At 45.4% G+C, this 20,339-nt stretch overlaps 1 protein-coding gene across 2 annotated transcripts in view; it reads right to left on the bottom strand.

Annotated features, from left to right (window-relative positions):
- slc25a26 (solute carrier family 25 member 26) overlaps positions 1 to 20,339 on the bottom strand; it is a 259,040-nt gene that overhangs the window by 141,211 nt on the left and 97,490 nt on the right. The gene's annotated exons all lie outside the window — the stretch shown is intronic.

Genomic DNA, 20,339 nt, shown 5'->3' with positions numbered 1-20,339 from the left:
CAGGATGAGGAGGAAAGCTGAAAGAGTCCTGGCAGACAGCTCTCATCCTCTGTCCTGTCAGTTTGAGCTCTTGAAGTCTGGGAGGCGCTACAGAACTCCTCTGGCCAAAGGTTCTTTCAAAAAATCTTTTATACCAAATGCCGTCACCATAATGAACTCAAATAAGTGACCACTCCACAAATTAAACCTGAACTGCTTTACTTCTATTTTATTTGATTTTATTAGATCTTACTGTACGTTTTATTTATCTTACTAGGTCTTATTCTATTTCTTCTTTTACTTCCATGTATTTTATGTATCTTATTTTTGTTTTATTCATGTGTTTGTATGAATGTTTTATGACTGTTTTTTTTGTCTTTTTTGTGCTGGTGAGCCAAACACAATTTTTGGTGGACAATAAGAATTATTCTATTCTATTCTATTACTTAACAACAACAAAATACAAAGAAAGCTTCGACAAAGATAGTACCACAGCTCCACAGCTGTAATATATAAATCTGAGGATATCTACAGGTGGATTAACCTTCCCTGTGAATAAGGAACCATTTTGTTAATTCTAGAGCTACCATGTAGCAACATGTGGCAGAATGAATCCAGGACACAGCAGAGCTATGTATGCTGGTTCTTAATGCTTATAAGTCGTGTGTCACTGTGAACAACAGAAGCTGGGACAGGAATCAGACATTTAAAAAAATACAAAAAGACAAAGTTGTCTGGGGGCCCTAAACCATGAATGCAGAAAGAACATTACTGCTGGAGAAGCAAAAGTTGCCCAATTACGCTGAAAGATCATTTTCTATTGAAGCTGTATACTGGCAGTTTTAGCCTGTTCCACATTTATCGTCTTACTCACTGGAATGCTTGTTTATGTTCAACCATGTTATGATGTCTGCTGTGCTAAAGTGCATCATAGATACTCGAACTCTGTTGTCCAGCTCCCTCTACTGTCCTTACATTCTCTTAGAAAAATGAGATCACGGTATGAAAAATCGGACAAAGAGAATATGTATGAAGTAAAGGACGGGGGATGTCAGTGATGGTCTCAGTCTTGGACGCTGAGGGTCTCTGGCAGTGAAGGAGCGCTCAGCTCTATCGAACACACTTCAAAGTTGGAGAGAAAATGGGATTTTAAAACAAGCAGATGCAAGTCAGCTGCTGAAGCGATCAGCAGCTGATTTATTCAAAATGACGAATCACTATTGACCATATGAAAAGGCACAAGAACAGAGAGAGAGAGAGAGAGAGAGAGAGAAAAAAAGAGTTCCTGGCCAGGCAGAGCTGAGGCCTGCGTCTAAGTCCACATTTATTACCTGCTAATGCAGCAGAGCTGCAAGCTGCATTAACGTGCCAAGTCATACATGCAAGCACACTTCTCACACAAACCTTCAGACACACCTACATTCCATGGGTTGCCTGTCACATAACTATGAAGAGGAGCTGACTGTGGTGACACGCTGATAACAAACACAGAGATCAGATTTTAATACATTAGAAGTTGATACAGCAATAAATCATGTGAGAGACGCAGGTGCTGTTGGACACCGTGACATGTTACTGTGCCAAATGTTCACTTAGAGAAAGTCCCTTCAGTGTGAAGATGCCAGACCTGTTCGTCAGATGCTGTGTTTCCCATAGTGCTTTTTTCCCCCCTTTTTTCAGAAGCGGTGGGACTTCTAATTGTGAGGTGCAATTTCTATAACAGAGTGGAACAATGTGAGGTGAAGAAAAACCCAAAGGCAGTGAGCCAAAATACTTGAATCTGATTGAAAAATAATTGCAGAAATAATTTATTATGTAAAAATAAACTAGATGAACTTTGCAAGAATGTCACATCATGAACACGGTGAGCATGAGTCAAAGTGTATTTAACATATTTTAATCACCTCAGTTAAAGTGGTATTTCTGTGTGAGACAGAAATTTTCACTCTGCATGTTCAGGTTTTTTTTTCCCCCTATAGTGTTTGGAATAGAGTAATTCTGGGCCACTGTGTGCGAGTTTGGAGCGGGGTTCTGTTACTTATGTCACAGGCACCCCAAACAAGCTCTGTCAGGCTTTTATAAGCAGCAAGATAATGTCTTTGAAAACACTCAGAGAACTGTGATAATTTGGAGATGTTTAATATTTATCCTCAAACACTTGAAAAGATAAAAGGCAGATAAAAATGGTTCTTCTTCTTTTGGCTGCTCCTGTTACTGAATTGGATTCTACGATATGTGACACACCCTGTAACGTGACAAGTAAGGGTGATACATGGTCCAGACTATTCCTTTTTAAAACCGTGTTAACTCAACTAGTAATTTGCATCACTTTTTACCAAAATTGGAGCAACTTTAACTTTTGACCCCTGTACAAACTGACACTGCCTGTTGTCACCATTCTTGCTGTTTTTATCCCGTAACTCCATAGAATTCAGTTACAGACCATCCAAACTATACCTTTTTGGAATCTTTATGATCAGGCAAATAATGTGGCACAGGTTTCAATATGATTGGAGCATCTTTTAATTTTGACTCCTGTGTAATTCTTCAATTGACCTCTACCTGAGCGCCAACTGAAAATTCAAGTGGCCAATCACTTTTTTCAAAAGAGGATTGTCTAAGGACTATTTCTGCCGAATTTGATGCTTTTATCACCATTTGCAGGATTCCGCGCTAAATATTCTCTTATCTGCTGCACTATTTAGACCATTTTTCCATGATGGCTAAGTTACATCTTCATGTGAAAATGACTAAGGTGAGTTATGGCGACAACAAAAGTGATTAACAGGTCGTTTTGTTCATATGCTAAATGCAGCAGAACAGGAAGAAACATCAATCTGATCCTGCATCCGTCACCTTTTTTGAACAGCCACAGTACAACACTGCTGATCAGAGTGTCGGAGTGCCGTGGATGCACTGAAATACTTAAAGACTGACACATTAATGGATATTTAGCATTATTATCACTTACTGAGGCATTGCTGGGCCGGTAGCATAGATTTACATTTACGCTACCTGTCCATACCTGCCCACAGTAATGGGCGGGTATTGGGTAGTGGGCGGGTATCCCAATACCTGCCTGCTGTGCATAAAGTGATGATGTCATATCATGCGCAACCCAAGAACTGTCCACAGACGATAACATGAAAAGGCGAGAAGTGTGTGTTGGTCCCAATATGGATATTCCGGATTTTATCACGGATAATACGACAATAAACAGCAGCCAAAGCAGCCAGCTTGCTGAGGATGCCCTGCCAAACTTGGAGAGCAGCGCGGTACCAGCCAATACGACAAAAGTTAAAGTGAGCCAACTTTTTATGTACGCGTTTGTGTTGTGTGGGCCGCCAGAAGAGGAGGTACTGCTTGCCCACCACCAGAGGGCGCCCTGCCTGAAGTGCGGGCTTCAGGCACGAGAGGGCACTGCCGCCACGGACACAACCGGGAGTGACAGCTGTCACACATCAACTCATGACAGCTGTCACCCATCTTCATTTCATCACTCCATAAAAGCCGGATGTCATCTCCACCTCGCTGCCGAGATATCATCTACCTGTGAAGGTAATTCTCTGCTAAACTGAAAACACTGACTAACAATCTGAACTTCTTTGCAGCCGTTTTCCTGTAAGTGTTTCCTTATCTGTGGGATTGGCGTTTGGTGTGATCAGCGACGGCTTCGCTTCACACCAAACCAGATAAGTGGTTGACAGGAGCTGCACGTGTGTGTGATTAGAGGTGGAGGTGACTTTCCACCTTCTGACTGTTTTTGTTACTGGGTGTGCACACACCCACATCTCACTGTTTGTGCTCCTCGCCAGCAGTACCAGATCTGACAGTCAGGGACGGTGATCACCTGGGAATTCGGGACTTGGCGGCTCCAGTATTCTCCGGGTTCTGTGGCGGTGGAAATCGTGTGGTTCCGGCTCTTATCAGGACAGACGTCTTCTATCCTCGAGCCTGCCCACACGTCACCTTGGTGTATTGACTGCTGTCAGATTCTGTGATTGTCTGTATCATCGTTGTGCACATTCACAACATTAAATTGTTACCTTTTGGCTCATCTATTGACCGTTCATTTGCGCCCCCTGTTGTGGGTCCGTGTCACTACACGTTCCCCAACAGTTTGCTGGGTGTCAGGCATTTTGAAATGACATTAAATATTGTTAATATGATTCCACGTGTTGTGTATCTCAGTAAGTGATATCAATGCAAATAACGTGCAGTTGTCATGCGGTATGCATTTTCTGAGACCCTCCATCCATGCCTAGTCGCCCAAAATGACCAATAATGGTCATTTTGGGCGACTGGGCACGGATGTCGGGCCTCTGAAAATGCATACCACCCTCCAAAAGCATGTTATTGTATTATTATTTTGTTCACATTATCTTTAAATTTACAAAAAAAAAAATAAAAAAAATTGTGTTTTGCTTTTTTTTGGGGGGGGGGGGGGGGGGGTAGCTTTCTGTTGGCCTGTCAGCAATTTAGGGCTGGTAATGAGGCAAACTGAAAAAAATTGGTGACGGGACAGGTGACGGGAATCATGACTTAGTACAAAAGCAGTAACCATGAAAGGCCATCTTTGACAAGCAAAGATGGGCAGAGGATATCCAGTATGTCAACAAATGCGTGAAAAAAATTATTGAAATGTTTAAACACAATGTTCCTGTTGTGTGGGCCGCCATAAGAGGAGGTACTGCTGGACCCTGAAGGAGGGCTTCAGGCACCAGAGGGCGCAGTCGCCTCTCAGGAGCAACCAGGAGCACCGGGATGGACAGCTGTCACACATCATCATCACCTCCTTCCATAAAAGCCGGGCAGTGACTCCACCTCTCTGCCGAGAAATCAGCTTACCCGACAGGTAAACGTTTTCAGCCGTTGTTGTGCCGTTCGCACATTACTTGCTACTGAGTTTGGCAGTCGTAACCTTTGTATACTCGCAGCTTGGAGCTGGGTTTGTGGAAGTTGGAGGGAGTTGGCGTTTCCCACTCCTCACTTTCCTGATCACTTAAGTATACTATTGGTACTGCACGTTCTTAGTGTTCCTGTTTTCTGGGAGTGGTGGATTTTTCCCTCAGGAGGGAACTGTGACTTTTGCTGACTGTTTGCTGGGTGTTCACACACCCACCATAACCTGTTTGTTCTTCCCGCCAGCAGCACCAGACCTGACAGCTGGAGGCAGTGGCCACCTGGGGACTCAGGACTTGGCGGCTCCGGTGTGTTGCAGGTCGGAGGTTGTGTCGAGACGTGCACAGACTTCTTGATGCAGTGTTCGCTCGTCTTTGCACAACGTCCCGTCATGTACGCGTCGGATTCCAGCCGGGTGGCTTATGTCGTAAATTTGCTTCGAGGAGAGGCACACGCCTGGGCTACGGCGCTCTGGGAGCAGAACTCACGGCTCCTAACAACATATACTGGGTTTGTGAGGGAGTTCAAACAAGTGTTCGATCACCCTAATAGAGGCGAGACCGCTTCAAACGTGTTGCTGTCGATAAGACAGGGGCGTCAGAGGGCAGCCGAGTATGCAGTCAACTTCCGCATAGCGGCAGCGAGAGCTAGCTGGAATACTGTTGCACTCAGCGCCACCTTTGTAAACGGACTGTCTCCGGTCCTAAATGAGCACCTGGCGGCTAAGGACGAGCCGCGGGATTTAGACGGGCTTATCGACCTGGTTATACGGTTGGACAACCGATTGGAAGAACATCGTCGGGAGCGAGGCGAAGGGCATGGCTGGGCACGAGCCGTCCCTCTTCTTTCCGGATCCGAAAAGGTGCCGCCATCCCCATGCTCCACAGCCAGAGGAGTCCATGTGGCAACAGCTCCCCCTGCTGACGAAGCTATGGACACGAGCAGGGCCAAAGTTAAATCTACCAATAGACAATGGAGGCTGGCCCGCGGGGAGTGTTTTATCTGTGGCTCGAGCGAGCACATACAGAAGAACTGCCCCAAGCGGTTAAACACCAACGCCCGCCCTTAGAGACTGAGCTAAGGGTGGGCCATAACACTCACGCGGGGAACACACGCAAATCTGCACGTATCCCAGTCACGATCCTGAGTGGAGATCTAACCCTTCACGCCCCAGCACTGGTGGACACGGGGTCGGAAGGGAATCTGCTGGACAGCAGATTGTCAAAGGAAGTAGGGCTCCCTAGTGGCCCTCCCTTCACCATTGAAGGTACGGGCACTAGATGGCACTCCTTTCACTAATCACACAGCAGACACAGCCCGTAACATTGGTTGTGTCTGGGAATCACAGGGAGGAGATTGTGTTTTTTGTAACACCTTCTACCTCCCGAGTGATTTTGGGTTTTCCATGGATGGTTAAGCACAATCCCCGGATAGATTGGCCATCTGGGGTTGTTGCTCAGTGGAGCGAAACCTGCCACCGAGAGTGTTTGGGATCCTCGGTTCCACCCCGTGTGACCGCTAAAGAGGAGGTTCAAATCCCCCCCAATCTTGCGGCGGTGCCAGCTGAGTACCACGATCTCGCTGACGTTTCAGCAAAGATCTGGCATTCACGCTGCCCCCGCACCGTCCGTACGATTGTGCCATTGATTTGATCCCGGGCGTTGAGTACCCGTCAAGGAGGCTGTACAACCTCTCACGTCCTGAGCGCGAATCAATGGAGACCTACATCCGGGACTCTTTAGCTGCCGGGTTGATCCGGAACTCCACCTCCCCGATGGGTGCTGGTTTCTTTTTTGTGGGCAAGAAAGACGGCGGACTCCATCCATGCATTGATTACAGAGGGCTGAACGAAATTGCGGTTCGCAACCAATACCCATTACCTCTTTTAGATTCAGTGTTCACGCCCTTGCATGGAGCCCATTTTCACAAAGTTGAATCTTAGAAATGCATACCACCTGGTTCGGATCCGGAAGAGAGACGAGTGGAAGACGGCATTCAACACCCCGTTAGGTCACTTTGAGTACCTGATCATGCCGTTCGGCCTCATCAATGTGCCCGCGACGTTCCAAGCTCTGGTAAATGACGTCTTGCGGGACTTCCTGCATCGGTTCATCTTCGTATACCTGGACGATATTCTCATCTTCTCCCCGGATCCTGAGACCCATGTCAAGCATGTACGTCAGGTCCTGCAGCGGTTATTGGAGAACCGGCTGTTTGTGAAGGGCGAGAAGTGTGAGTTCCACCGCACTTCTTTGTCCTTCCTGGGGTTCATAATCTCCTAGAAACTCCGTCGCCCCTGATCCAGCCAAGGTTGTGGCGGTGAGAGATTGGCCCCAACCAACAAGCCGTAGGAAACTGCAGCAGTTCCTTGGCTTTGCAAAGTTCTATCGGAGGTTCATAAAGGGCTATAGCCAGGTGGTTAGTCCCCTGACGGCTCTGACCTCCACAAAAGTCCCCTTCACCTGGTCGGATCGGTGCAAAGCCGCGTTTAGGGAGTTGAAACGCCGGTTCTCGACTGCACCTGTTCTGGTGCAGCCCGATCCTAACCGCCAGTTCATTGTTGAAGTGGATGCCTCTGACTCAGGGATAGGAGCCGTGCTGTCCCAGAGCAGGGAGTCCGATAAGGTCCTCCACCCTTGTGCCTATTTTTCCCGCAGGCTGACCCCGGCTGAAAGGAACTATGACGTCGGCAATCGGGAGCTCCTGGCGGTGAAAGAGGCCCTTGAGGAGTGGAGACACCTGTTGGAGGGAGCTGCGGTACCATTTACGGTTTTCACGGACCATCGGAACCTGGAATACATCCGGACCGCCAAGCGTCTGAACCCCAGGCAAGCCCACTGGTCATTGTTCTTCAGTCGTTTTGACTTCCAAATCACGTATCGCCCCGGGACCAAAAATCAACGGTCCGATGCATTGTCCCGGGTGCACGAGGAGGAAGTCAGGACAGAGCTGTCAGATCCACCAGACACCATCATCCCCGAGTCCACTGTCATGGCCACCCTCACCTGGGACGTGGAGAAGACCGTCCGGTAGGCCCTGACATGGAACCCGGACCCGGGGAATGGACCCCCGAACAAACTATACGTCCCACCAGAGGCCAGGGCTGCAGTCTTGGACTTCTGTCACGGTTCCAAGCTCTCCTGCCACCCAGGGGTGCGAAGAACCGTGGCAGTGGTCCAGCAGCACTTCTGGTGTGCATCCATGGAAGCCGACGTCCGGGAATACGTCCAGGCCTGCACCACCTGCGCCAGGGGCAAGGCAGACCATAAGAAGGGACAAGGACTCCTCCAGCCTTTGCCTATGCCTCGTCGCCCCTGGTCCCACATCGGCCTGGTCTTTGTTATGGGCCTCCCGCCATCCCAGGGAATGACTACCATCCTCACGATAGTGGACCGGTTTTCCAAGGCGGCCCACTTCGTGGCCCTCCCAAAGCTCCCCATGGCCCAGCAGACCTCCTGGTGAGTCCACCGCAGACCACCGTGAGCCTCTCATCCGGGTATCATCCCCAGACGAACGGACAGGCAGAGCGGGCGAACCAGGAATTGGAACAGGCCCTCCGCTGCGTGACCTCTGCACACCCGACGGCCTGGACCAACCATCTGGCCTGGATCGAATATGCTCACAATAGCCAAGTTTCATCTGCCACCGGCCTCTCCCCGTTTGAGGTATGTTTGGGGTACCAGCCCCTATTGTTTCCGCTCGTGGAGGGAGAGGTCGGGGTTCCCTCGGTCCAAGCCCACCTCAGGAGGTGCCGTCGGGTGTGGCGCACTGCCAGCTCTGCCCTGCTGAAGACCCAGATGAGGGCCAAGGCCCATGCAGACCGCCGGCGTTCCCCGGCCCCTGCATACCAGCCCCGGGCAGGAGGTATGGCTCTCAACCTAGGACATACCGCTCCAAGTGGAATTCCAAAAGCTGAAGGACCGTTTCATCGGACCAATCACCATCATCAAGGTCCTCAGCCCGGCCGCAGTGAAGCTGAAGCTACCAGCTTCACTCCAATATCTGGTGGACTGGGAGGGTTACGGACCCGAAGAGCGCTCCTGGGTGAAGAGGAGCTTCATCCTGGACCCGGCCATCCTGGCCAATTTCTACAGCTGCCATCCCGACAACCCTGGTCGGGCACCAGGAGGCGCCCGTTGGGGGGGGGGGGGTCCTGTTGTGTGGGCCGCCAGAAGAGGAGGTACTGCTGGCCCAACACCAGAGGGCGCAGTCGCCTGTCAGGAGCAACCAGGAGCACCAGGATGGACAGCTGTCACACATCATCATCATCACCTCCTTCCATAAAAGCCAGGCAGTGACTCCACCTCTCTGCCGAGAAATCAGCTTACCCAACAGGTAAACGTTTTCAGCCGTTGTTGTCCTGTTCGCACATTACTTGCTACTGAGTTTGGCAGTCGTAACCTTTGTATACTCGCAGCTTGGAGCTGGGTTTGTGGAAGTTGCCGTTTCCCACTCCTCACTTTCCTGATCACTTAAGTATACTATTGGTACTGCACGTTCTTAGTGTTCCTGTTTTCTGGGAGTGGTGGATTTTTCCCTCAGGAGGGAACTGTGACTTTTGCTGACTGTTTGCTGGGTGTTCGCACACCCACCATAACCTGTTTGTTCTTCCCGCCAGCAGCACCAGACCTGACAGCTGGAGGCAGTGGCCACCTGGGGACTCAGGACTTGGCGGCTCCGGTGTGTTGCAGGTCTCCGTTGGCAGTGGAAGCCGTGTGGGGCCCGGCTCTTCTCTGGACAGGCGTCTCCTATCCTCGAGCCTACCCACACGCCATCTGTGATTTAATTGACTGTTATCTAAAAGCAGCATCTGTATCCCGTTGTGCACATTTCACAACATTAAATTGTTATATTTTTGGCATTTCCACTGTCCGTTCATTTACGCCCCCCGTTGTGGGTCCATGTCATTTCACTTTCACAACAGTTCCTCAGAAAAGGAAGGGATTTACATAAAATGTATCCGGAAAGGGGACCAGAGAGTGTGTGCCAATTGCAGGGGCATCACACTACTCAGCCTCCCTGGTAAAGTCTACTCCAGGGTGCTGGAAAGGAGGGTTTGGCCGATAGTCGAATCTCTGATTGAAGAGGAGCAATGCGGGTGCTGTCCTGGTTGTGGAACAACCGACCAGCTCTTCACTCTCACAAGGATCCTGGAGGGGGCCTGGGAGTATGCCCATCCAGTCTACATGTGGTTTGTGGACTTGGAGAAGGCGTATGATTAGGTACCCCGGGAGATACTGTGGGAGGCGCTGCGGGAGTATGGAGTTTATTTATTTGTTTTCTTGGATCCCCATTAGCTGCAGCTATTCTTCCTATGGTCCATCCAAATTCACAAACACAATATATCAAAAATACATTCAAAAAATATATAAGCAAAAAATGAAAAAAAAAAAAATTCTAATCAAATCAAAAACCTTCATCACACATGGGCAAAGAAAATTGTCTATACGAGGTCTGTCCGTAAAGTATAGGTCCTTTTTATTTTTTTCAAAAACTATATGGATTTCATTCATATGTTTTTACGTCAGACATGCTTGAACCCTCGTGCGCATGCGTGAGTTTTTCCACGCCTGTCGGTGACGTCATTCGCCTGTGAGCACTCCTTGTGGGAGGAGTCGTCCAGTCCCTCGTTGGAATTCCTTTGTCTGAGAAGTTGCTGAGAGACTGGCGCTTTGTTTGATCAAAATTTTTCTAAACCTGTGAGACACATCGAAGTGGACATGGTTCGAAAAATTAAGCTGGTCTTCAGTGAAAATTTTAACAGCTGATGAGAGATTTTGAGGTGATTCTGTCGCTTTAAGGACTTTTCACGGTGCGAGACGTCGCGCAGCGCTCTCAGGCAGCGTCATCAGCCTGTTTCAAGCTTAAAACCTCCACATTTCAGGCTCTGTTGATCCAGGACATCGTGAGAGAACAGAGAAGTTTCAGAAGAAGTCGGTTTCAGCATTTTATCCGGATATTCCACTGTTAAAGAAGATTTTTTTAATGAAAGACGTGCGGGCGGATTGCAGCGTCGGCTCACAGCCGCCGCGACGCTCCGCCACAGGAAAAACACCTCTGTTGGAAGCCTTGAGGACAAGTTGGAACATCTCCAGCTGATAAACAATTTCTCATATACTCACTCCACTGAAAGCCATCAAAAGCCAACTGGATTTTAACAAATGGTTATCAACACGGAGGTGTTTTTCCTGTGCCGCCGCGCCGCGTCGGCTGCGTCCCGACGCGCGGACCCGTCCGCACGTCTTTCATTAAAAAAATCTCCTTTAATAGTGGAATATCCGGATAAAATGCTGAAACCGACTTCTTCTGAAACTTCTCTGTTCTCTCACGACGTCCTGGATCAATAGAGCCTGAAATGTGGAGGTTTTAAGCTTGAAACAGGCTGATGACGCTGCCTGAGAACGCTGAGCGACGTCTCGCACCGTGAAAAGTCCTTAAAGCGACAGAATCACCTCAAAATCTCTCATCAGCTGTTAAAATTTTCACTGAAAACCAGCTTAATTTTTCGAACCATGTCCACTTCGATGTGTCTCACAGGTTTAGAAAAAATTTTGATCAAACAAAGCGCCAGTCTCTCAGCAACTTCTCAGACAAAGGAATTCCGACGAGGGGCTGGATGACTCCTCCCACAAGGAGTGCTCACAGGCGAATGATGTCACCGACAGGCATGGAAAAACTCACGCATGCGCACGAGGGTGCAAGCATGTCTGACGTAAAAACATATGAATGAAATCCATATAGTTTTTGAAAAAAATAAAAAGGACATATACTTTATGGACAGCCCTCGTATATGTTTAAAGGTTGAACCCAGATTGCTCGTTATACCAACAGATGCAGTTTCAGAAGTTTTTTATTTTTATTTTTTATTTTAATACATTAATTAAAAGTGAGTTTATTGTAATCTGGTAATAAATTCCATTCCTTCATAACCCTAAATATGATAGTGTTCTTAATGGCATTAGTTCTAGCAACAGGTAGTGTAAAGTTTCCTACCACAGTATGTCTAGTTCTGTATCTATGATTTTCTGAACTGAAAGAAAAATTCCTAAACAAAATATAAGGTAACTTAGTGACAATAATCTTTCTGGTAAACATGGTAAGTGAATACAAAAGTCTGTCTTTAACTAACAGCCAGTTTAAATTCTTGTGCACTTAAGAGCTATACGAGCAGCCCTATTTTGAATAATCTGCAATTTATTTATCATTTCTCCAGTAGCATTTGACGAAACTACTGAGCAATAGTCCAGGTATACTAATAACAATGCTTTAATAGCATGAATCAATGTAGTAAAACTTAAAAACCATGCATGTCTTCTCATAATCGAGACACCCCTGCCCATTTTTACAAAAATATTATTTATATGTTTTTTCATAATAGTTTTGAGTCTACCATTACACCCAGCAGCCTAGACTCATTTACTTGATTTATTATCACATTATTAATTTTGATGGTTAATACAGGGTTTTTCATAATAACACAACTCATCATACATGCATACATCACTATATTATCTTTATCAAAAATATATGCTAAATCATTCGTGAAAATAGTAAATAATAATGGACCGAGACAACTCCCTTGTGGCACACCACATACTACACTCCTGGTGCTAGAGAAGCTGCCATTAAAAAACACTGTCTGTGTTCTGTTAGAAAGGTAGCTATAAAACCAGGTAAGAGCTGATAGCTCAAAACCCGTAACCAGCGAGTTTTTCCAATAACAAATCATGATCAATAATATCAAAAACAGCAGAGAAGTCGAGAAACAGTACCAACTATATTCTTTTTTTCAACCTCTCTGAGCCAATCATCGGACATATGAGTCAGCCCCATGGTAGTGGAGTGACTCTTTCTATATGTTGGAAATTGGAGGTTAAGTTATTTGAAGAAAAATAGTTACCAATTTGCTCATATACAATAGACTCCATAATTTTTCCTAACACAGGTAGAATACTTATAGGTCAACTATTTAAAGTCGAGAACGGAAGTTTATTTTTTCGGTAGTGGGATCATTTTTGCCTGTTTCCACACTTGTAGACATGTGTTGCAAGTAAAACTGAGGTAAGGATTGTATCGCTCCAGGAGTTAAAACATGAGCGATACAATCGGCTGCTAGTTTGAGAAGCCCACTGTCAAGACCATCAACACCCGGGGGCTTGCCTTTACAGGATTTCAAATATTCCTTTACCTTATTTGTACTTACATCTTCAAATTTAAACCTAATGTTTTTATTATTCACAATTTAATTTTTTATCAATAGATAGGATTTAACATTACTCGGATTAGGCATATTTTCTCTTAACGTGTCTAGTTTGCTCATAAAATAATCATTAATATAATTAGCAATATCTACCTCAAGAAAAGACAGATTGATTCTGTTTTTCTTACCTGTCAACCAATTTAAAACATTCCATATCTTTTTGTTATCAGTTCCTGCATTCTGAACTTGTTCTATTAATTTTAGTGACAGAGTTCTTCATTTTACGATAAAGGTCGCAGTCAGATTTATTTCCTGTTATAGCTGCCGTCTTTATCATCTGATCTCTCATTTTAATAGACTCTTTAATTTCATCATCCAACCAGGGTGTGACGATGTTCTTAATAGTAAACTTCTTCAAAGGAGCATGAATTTCAACTAAAGGCGTGAATAAACTATTAAATCTTGCAAGTACAATATCAGGATTATGAGTAGATAACACCTCAGCCCAACGAATGACCTTCACATCATCAACAAATTTCTCAGTATCAGTATGTTATATGACCTCTTGAATATTACTGTGGGTCCAGGTCTACCTACCATCGTGGCTAATACAATTATAATCAGGTTATGACCACTACAGCCAATGAGAACAGAAATTGCTTTACTACACCGCTTAGGAGAATTGGTAAAAATGTTATCAATAGATGTTGATATTCTAGCACCATCATTCTTAACATGTATTCTTGTAAGTTGATTAATAACCTGAGTAAATCCACATGTAGAAGTAACAGTAAACAATTTATTTTTTCAGTGGCAGTCTTTAGCAAACCAGTCAATGTTGAAATCACCCATAACGTATGTATCCTGACCCACAGCAGTATAGGTGTCAAACATTTCACAGATTGTAGCTAAATATTCACAATTAGTATTTGGTGGTTGGTAACAGCAACCCAGCAAAATCGGCTTACGGTGGGGTAAATACATTTTCAGCCATAACACTTTAATATTAAATTTCATCACATCATTTCTGATTTATGTTGGTAAGTGATCTTGAATATAAAAAGCAACTGCACCACCAAATCTATTTCTATCCATTCTGTAAATATTACAGCCATCAATATATAGCTGAGTGTCATCAAAAGAAGAATCCAGATGAGTTTCTGAAATAGAAAGTATGTGTAGTTTATATTTACGCAGCAGATTATCGACCTCGCAGATTTTGTTCCTTAGACTGTTTATGTTAATATGCACAATTCTGAACCCCCTCTTCGGTAATCCATGTTGTGATGTGATTGTGTCAGTCATATGAAAATAATAAAAAAAACGCCAAAAAGGCCTTTATGACGTCATAACCTTAAAGCTCCGAGATTACTTTGGAGTGCTAGAACGAGGACGGATGATAAGCTTATCACGTCTGAGATAAGCGATGTCACCTCTCTCGTGTGCAGCTTTCAGTTTTGGCATTAGTTCTTTTCTTTTTAAGCAAACAGCATCAGTATAGTCTTCATTAATAAATATCTTTGTACCTTTAAGATTCTTTGCACGGTGTAAAACTGCAGCTTTGTCCTTGTAATGCAGGAATTTGACGACAATAGAACGCGGTCTGTGTTCCAGAGACTCCTGTTTTACCTGTGCGACGCTCCACCTCCATCTCCCTTTGTAGCTGCAGTTTCTGCTTAAAAATGTCTCTTACTTTTTCCTCTGAATCCATGCAGGATTCACCATGTGATTCAGGGATGCCTTTGATGACAATGTTATTTCATCTCGATTGACCTTCTAGGTAATCCAGCTTGTCAAGAATGACTTGCTGACTTTCACACATTTTAACCATTTCATTTTCAGTGATCTTGAGATGTTCAGACAGTTTGGCTTGACTTATTTTAAGATCATCTACATCCTTCTGAGTGTATCGGATGCTGGCTTTCAGATCTTGAATTTCTTTAGTTAAAGCATCAACTCTGGTGTTGGTTGAGTCCATGATAACTAACAAATTCTTTAAAAAAAATTGCTGCTGCTGCTGCTGTAACAGAGCAGTAAACATGTCCTTCTGTTGATGCAGCAATTAATTTACCTGAGTCAGCGATACATAAATCCTCCTCTGTGTTTCTCTACTTGGGTGGCATTTTGTTAGTGGCTAGCTCCGTCTGCTAGCCAGTTGCTGCGGTGCTACTAAGAGCTAGCTGTTGCTGCAGGCCTGGTTGCGGCTTCCAACGATGCTGCGGGCTTGGTGGCGGGTCTCAGACGATGCAGCTGCCCTGGCGGCGGCCTCCAACGATGCCGCAGGCCTGGCGGCAGCCTCTGACATTATAGCGGAATGAAGGGATCCCTTCTCAGGGCAAATAAAGCACAAAATTAAAATCTAAACCAATTATTAATTGAAGAAAGTCTATATTCAGTAATATGGCAAAGTTGATAAAAATTGCTTAATTATTAAAATGGGTGCACAGATAGCTAGTGCAACTGTGCTGTTGTAAAATGTTCCAAACGCTATGTCATATCTCACACAAGGATCTGACAAAACTTTAGATACCATGAAGGATAGTTTTTGTTTTTTCAATTAATAATGTGCATATACTTAGACCAGAGAGTGCATAGACCAGAAAGTGTGTGCCAACTGCATGTTCATCACACTACTCAGCCTCCCTGGTAAAGTCTACTCCAGGGTGCTGGAAAGGAGTCTTCAGCTGATAGTCAAACGTCTGATTGAAGAGGAGCAATGCGGGTTCTGTCCTGGTTGTGGAACAACTGATCAGCTCTTCACTCTCAACAGGATCCTGGTGGGGGCTTGGGAGTATGCCCATCCAGTCTACATGTGTTTTGTGGACTTGGAGAAGGCGTATCGTCAGGTACCTCAGGAGATACTGTGGGAGGTGCTGTGGGAGGATGAAGTGAAGGGGTCCCATCTCAGGGCCATCCAATCTCTGTACTCACAAAGTGAGAGCTGTGTTCGGGTGCTTGGCAGTAAATCAGACTCGTTTCCGGTGGAGGTTGGCCTCCGCCAGGGCTGCGCCTTGTCACAAATTCAAATTCAAATTTATTAATTTATATAGCGCCAATTCACGACAAAATCGTATCAAGGCGCTTCACAACATAAAAAACAATTAAAAATTTAAAACAATAAAAACAACCATAAAAGAAAAACAGCAGTAAAAGAATACAAGATTAAAAACACATCATAACACTAATGATAAAACAGGGAAAATAAATGAGTCTTTAAACGTGATTTAAAGGTCTCCACAGTGTCCGACTGCCGAATGTGTGCCGAAAAGATCATTCCACAGAGCTGGGGCACGATAGGAAAAAGCTCTGTGACCGGCAGACTTTTTATTCACCCTGGGAACACACAGAAGTCCTGCACCCTGAGAACGCAGGGCCCGAGCTGGTACATAGGGGCTTATCAAGTCAGCCAGATAGGGAGGTGCAAGTCCATGAACAATTTTATAAACTAAAATCAGTACTTTAAAATCCGATCTTGCAGAAACAGGAAGCCAGTGCAGGGACGCCAAGATTGGCGTAATGTGGTCAAACTTTCTGCTCCGTGTCAAACGTCTGGCAGCAGCATTCTGAACCAATTGAAGACCCCTGATCCTGGACTGCGGTAAGCCAGAGAATACAGCATTACAATAGTCCAATCTAGAAGAGACAAACGCATGAATCAAAGTCTCAGCATCAGCAATAGACAGAATAGGACGAATCCTCACTATATTTCGCAAATGGAAGAAGGCAGTCCTTGTAATGTCTCTAATGTGGAGATCAAAGGACAACGCAGGATCAAAAATTACTCCAAGGTTCCTCACTTTATCCGTATGATGTATAACACACGGACCTAAGCTAAATACTAGCTGATCAAATTGATGCTGATATCTCGCTGGACCAAAAACCATAACTTCAGTCTTATCAGAATTTAAAAGTAGGAAGTTACTAGACATCCAACTACGTAACTGATGCAAGACAATCTTCCAAGGATTTTATGTGAGTAAGATTACCAGCAGTTATTGGGATATACAATTGAGTGTCATCAGCATAGCAATGAAAGGGAATCCCAAAACGCTGCAATATATTCCCGAGGGGTGCTACATAAAGAGAAAAAAGCAAGGGGCCCAAAACAGATCCCTGAGGAACCCCAAACTTCATGTCTCTACGATCGGAGGAGGTTCCATTACACAATACACAGTAGGAACGACTGGACAAGTATGACGTCAACCATGCAAGAGCAGTTCCAGTAATCCCAAAGTGATTCTCCAGCCTATTGAGTAGAATATGGTAATCCACAGTATCAAATGCAGCACTAAGATCCAGCAGCACCAGGACAGTAGTGATATCCGAGTCCATTGCTCGCAAAAGGTCATTCACTACTTTAGTAAGTGCTGTCTCTGTGGAGTGAAATTTTCTAAAAGCAGACTGCAGTGGCTCAAAAAGATTATTCTCAGTGAGGTAGTCCACGAGCTGTCGCGAGACCACTTTTTCCAGGATTTTAGAACAAAATGACAGATTTGATATCGGTCTATAATTCTTCAATACACTAGGGTCGAGATTAGATTTTTTAAGTAATGGTTTGATCACTGCAGACTTAAAACACTTAGGAACAGATCCAGAAGTTAATGAGAGATTTATAATTTCCAGCACAGTTGATCCAAGAATGGGCCAAAGGTCCTTAAACAGTTTTGTTAGTATAGGATCAATTAAACAGGTTGTGCTTTTAGTAGACATCACAAGCTTCGTCAGTGCGCCTAGCGAGATACCATCAAAATCTGTAAATCTGGATACCACCTCAGTGGGCGCATCCACCTCCACAGCAGTATGCAGTGGTTGGGCCAAAGCCTGCTGAGATATACTCAACCTAATATCCTCAATTTTCTTCTCGAAGTAATCCAAGAAGTCCTGTGCTGAGAAAGGAGAGTGAATAACAGGTGGCTGTCCATGAATAAGAAGTGCTACAGTTTCAAACAAAAACTTGGAATTATGCTTATTTTTATTAATCAAATCAGAATAATAAGCATGCTTTGTAGCCAGTAGTGCCTGCTTATAATCCAAGACAGCATCTCGCCATGCAAGATGGAACACCACTAACTTAGAACTACGCCATTTCCGTTCAAAACCTTGAGCCTTCTGCCTAAGGTCGCGCAGGTAACCATTAAACCAAGGTGAGTATGCCTTGGGAAGGCATGTCCTTAAGAGAGAAGGCGCAACCTTGTCCAGTGTGGCCTTGAGCGCTGAGTTCAAGCCTTCCGCAAGACTATCCAATGACTGAATATTCTCTAACCCCGAGGCCAAAATTTCAGGCAGTCTGGCTTCGAGTTCTATCATAATTGAAGGAGTAATGCGTCGCCGCAAAGAAAGACAAGGCTTTCGATCCACTAGGCGTGGCAACATAAATGCACACCTAACAAATGAGTGGTCAGATCACCGAGGCAAGAGGCAAAATGTCAATGTTTGTGACAGCAAGGCCACGTGTGAGTACCAGATCAAGGGTATTTCCATTAGTATGCGTTGAATCTTGAATGCATTGCTGGAATCCCAGCGCATCCAGAAGTTCCATAAATGACTTGCAAAGGGGATCAGAGGGCTTATTTATGTGAATATTAAAATCACCAATAATCAAAATGTTGTCCACACTAGCTGACAGGCTAGAGATGAATGCACCAAATTCATCTAAAAATTCAGAATATGGGCCAGGAGGCCTATAAACAGTGACAACATGGCATGACTGATTTCCATACTTCTGACCCTGACAATATGTAGCATCATGGGCAGAGCGGAGAGTCAGATGCTCAAACGAATTATATTTATACCCCCCGACAGTCAAGAAGGTAAACTTGGATTTATAGATAAAAGCAACACCCCCGCCTTGTGACTGAATGTGTACCCTGGTGGGCAGGCCTCATTCAGAGGAAGAACAGCTGTGGGTTTGAGCCAGGTTTCACATAATCCAATCATGTCCAAATGATGATCCATAATTAGATCGTTAATCAACAGGGATTTTGAGGACAAAGATCTGATGTTAATAAGACCCAAACTGAAGACTTCTGTCAGTTTGACAGACTGACATCTTTGAATAGGCCTGAGTATCTTAAAATCCACTCCACGTTTTCCATCCAGCGCCCGGAGAGTGTCAGGAACCGCTGTCGTCACATCAGGACTACAATTCCCAGAAGCTGCAGCGTTCTGATGACGTGGGCGCCGAGCGCTGATGCGCTCAGCTGACCAGATGACCGGCACAGACGACCCAGTTCGATGGAACACAAACTTTCTCCGGGAGCCTCTGTGGACACAGCGACGTCGGCGGAACAAGCCAAGCTCTCTGATAGCGAGAATGTCCCGAGGGACATTATTGTTGTTCAAGCTTCGTAGCTCAGCTGCAGAGTAGCTTAGCATCACGCCAGCCGAGGGAGTGAAATGCGGCGTCGTACAGCGCAAAGCAGGCAATAAACAATCAAAGATAACTAAAAATGCACACTGAAGGACCAAAAACCACGTTAAGTACATATCCAAAATAAAAATTACACTCAAGCCACTAAAAACCGAATTACACACGAGAAAACTGGAGAAAATCAGACGAGCGGCGAACACACAACGCCAGCAACCGCCAACAAAGGCGAAAACCTTTGTTGGCGGTTGCTGGCGCCAATCCTGTTTGGGATATTCATGGACAGGATATCGAGGTGTAGTCGGGGGAGGGGGATTTCCAGTTTGGTGGGCTCAGAGTCTCATCACGGCTTTTTGAAGATGACGTAGTCCTGTTGGCTTCACCGGCCTGTGACCTCAAACACTCACTGGATCAGTTCACAGCCGAGTGTGAAGCGGCTGGGATGAGGATCAGCACTACTAAAGTTGAGGCCATGGTTCTCAGCAGGAAACCAATGGATTGCCTACTCCGGGTAGGGAATGCGGTCTTGCCCCAAGTGAAGGAGTTCAAGTACCTCGGCGTCTTGCTCACAAGTGAGGGGACAATGGAGCATGAAATTGGCAGGAGAATCGGTGCAGCAGGGGTGGTATAGCATTCGCTCTACTGTACTGGATCGCACAGAGTTTCAGCTTAATCGTGCATCCTGCATTGTGCAGTCTACATGGAGTAACGAGCTGCATTTAACATCTCACGACCACCTCCCGATCGGGAATTGTATGGTCAGATGAAAATCAAACCTGTTTGATATTTTTGTCGACCGTCATGACTCGTGAGGATTCCGCGCTGTTGAAGCAGTGCTACAAGCGTCTACACGCTGATTCCCTCGTGCACTTTCCGTGAGCAAACACCAGA

This window comes from Thalassophryne amazonica, chromosome 3, assembly GCF_902500255.1.
Source record: "Thalassophryne amazonica chromosome 3, fThaAma1.1, whole genome shotgun sequence".
NCBI classification, from domain to species: domain Eukaryota; kingdom Metazoa; phylum Chordata; class Actinopteri; order Batrachoidiformes; family Batrachoididae; genus Thalassophryne; species Thalassophryne amazonica.
This window is presented reverse-complemented; position numbering and strand designations above follow the sequence as displayed.